This window comes from Euprymna scolopes, chromosome 21, assembly GCF_053919585.1.
Source record: "Euprymna scolopes isolate OS-2025 chromosome 21, ASM5391958v1, whole genome shotgun sequence".
Lineage (NCBI taxonomy): Eukaryota > Metazoa > Mollusca > Cephalopoda > Sepiida > Sepiolidae > Euprymna > Euprymna scolopes.
In genome coordinates, this window is record NC_136502.1 from 46,707,700 (window position 1) to 46,710,838 (window position 3,139).

The window sequence follows — 3,139 nt, forward strand, 5'->3', positions numbered from 1 at the left end:
CAATACTAATGATTACTACAATACTATCTCATTGATTACTGTACACGCAATAACTCTTATCCCTGAGTGGCCTCCGGGCCTTGATAAGTGGTGACCCCCATGTAAAAAAAACAAAAGAAATACAAGCCAAAATTCACTCAGTTCGGTTTTCTCCCTCAAGGACGACTGGTGAATCCTCTAGAAGTCTGTTATACTAAGAACAACGTAGATACATATATATATGGCTGTTAAATAAGCAGTTAGAACACCACAGATAACACATCATTAGATAACATGGTTGCAGTGTAACCTTCTGTGACCTCAAGTTGCAGATTTAGAAAAAAAACCTGCATGAGAAAAAAAAAGATAAAACAAAGAAAAAATATAAACACAATGAGGAAAATAAGGATTGTATTTTAAGCTAGACGCAAAGAAAAAAAAATCTATAATGAAAACAAAAGCATGCACACAAAGAGCTAAAAAAGAAATTTAAAAAAGATGTGAAATAAAATACAATGAACAAAAGAGAAAGAAAATACAGAATCAAAAATGAAAATGTATTCTGTTATTGAAAAAAGACAAAAAATGTTTAAATGTTAACAAAATAGTGTTTTGTCTTGTGTTGTCTGAGAGAAAAAAACAAAGGTCGTTTTTTAATGCATTTTTAAAAGTAAGAAAAAAACTTGTTTTATAATTGTTTCTGGATGATTAGTGATTTTGTTGTTATAAGAGTATTGTTTGAGTTTGTCGTTTGTTAATTGTGATTTGATATGAGGCCATGTGTGTTTAAATTGAAAACAAAAACAGAGCAAAAGAAAAAATAGAAAGAGAGGAAGAAGTCACCATATGGCGACTGATGAAAAAGAGACGACTGCTATGACATGTATGTGTGTGTGAGGCATGAAGTCTCTTTGTGGCACTTGGTGAAATGACTTTTTGGGAAGAAATTGTAATTAATTAAGTGATTTTTTTTGTTGAAATGTTTGTGTTTTTTAATGTTATTTTTTAAGAAATTGTGAATTCTCGTCACTGAATTTTTTTAAGGATTTTCTTTTGGAAAAGAAATAAAAAGGATTTTAAAAAAATTGAAATGAGTTAATGGGACTGTTTGGTGTCGCTTGGCAAAATGTTTTTGTTTTGTTTGAATTGAGTTATATTGGCAGAAAGAACTGAAAAATTGATGTGGTTAATATGTTTTTGTGATTCATGGACATCATGTAATATTGAATTTTATTGACATGAAAATTTTGTGTTCCAGTTTTAACAGAACTGTTGTTTTTTATTGTTTGCTGTCAAAAGGATGGTAAATGAAATGTAACTTTGAAGTATTTGTATGTTAAATGTTTTGTTGAAAGTAATTGTTTTTTAGATGAATGGCAATATGTGATATTTGCACCATTTTGTACAATTTTTTTGTTGTATTGTGTCACAGACTGGAGCGAGTTGAATGGAGCTTGGTTTAAATTAATGAGTAATTATTAAAAAGAAAAGAAAAAAACAAAATATTTAAGCAAATACCCAGATAGAAAATAGACAAAAAACAAACTATCGGATTATGAGAAAGGGGCCAATGAGTTTATATTAAGTTTTGGAAGGGTCAGAGTTCAATCATGGTTTGTTCTAGTTTTTGAGAGAGCGTTGCAAGTATTTTTTCTTTGTTTTGTTGCTTTTTGTAGGATTGTTCTCCAAATTTGCATAGATTTGGCGAGAGATATAGGAAAATTCTCTTGTATTGTTATAAGGGAAATCCATCATCTATTAACAGGACTTGAGAGAGATGTTAATACAGTTCTTTTTAACATAGAAGGGAGAACTACATTATTTATGATCATAATGGAGGGGACTGACAGTTAACACTTTGGAAAGTTGTTCATTCACAAAGATGATCACAAAACACATTTACCTTTAACGAAGACAAGGTTTACAAAATATATGAAGGTGTTTATTCCACCCGGATGAGGTGATCAGGTATTCAAGCCTTTTAGATCTGCATTGTCTTATTTTCCCCTCTTCACTTTCATGAGGTTCTCTGGCTCTCAGTCTGACTCCCCAACTCTGACTCTGACTGTCGGGTTAGGGTTATATTGTAAATTCTCTTTCTTAATGTCGTCAAAAGCATGTCCAACAACTTCTGTGAAAAAGGCCATTACAGAGGAAAGCAAAAGCAAAAACCTGTTGGAAGTGGCAGAGGACAGGGCACTTTGCAGTTGTTTGCCGCACCAGAGACACAAAAGCTTCCATTTATAAGCAAGATAGACCTCCAAGATCGGCAAAACCCCCAAGATATAGAAACGCTCATAACATAACAGCACACAGCAATGAAGAAGACGACTACTCGCCAAAAGAGGCATACTTCCATACGATATCAGGACTCAAAACAGCAAAATCACATACCCCAGCAGATGCAAGAGAGGCATATGCGGAATTAAGAATAGGGAACAAAAAATCCCAAATAAAAATAAACGCGAAGGTGGACACAGGCGCTATGAGCAACCTTATCCCTTGGGAATGCTTCAAAGAGCTCAAGCATGTACACCTTCAAGACACTCCTATCCGACTATTTGCCTTTGGTAGTGTTCAAATCGACCAAGTGGGTGTATGTCACCTAGGAGTCAGATATGGCAACAAGTTTATAAGTGCTAACTTCTATGTAGTAAAAAGTCATGGACTTGTGCTACTTGGCCTCCAGATCTCTAGGAAACTTGGACTAGTGACCCTTAATTTTACAATAGGGACCAATATATCTAAGCAAGACCACACCACTTCATTTACAGTAGCACAATCAAAATCGAAAGAAAGAGAACACATAAGGAATTTCCTGATGTATTCAAAGACATTGGCTGTTTACCAGGGGAGTACAACATTGATTGACGCGTCAGTACCCCCAGTAATACACCCACCCCCGATGGGTACCAATAGCCTTGAAAGAGAAATGCAAAGCAGAGATAGACTCCCTTGTAGCCCAAGCTATAATAACTCTCATAACAAAACCGACAGCCTGGGTCAACTCTTTTGTATGCATCACAAAAGCCAACGAATCTGTCAGACTATGCCTGGACACTAAGGACTTAAACAAAGCAGTGTTGCGGCCACACTTTGTTACACCAACGTTTGAGGAAATCATCTCCAGACTTCATGGAGCAAAATGGTTCTCAATAGT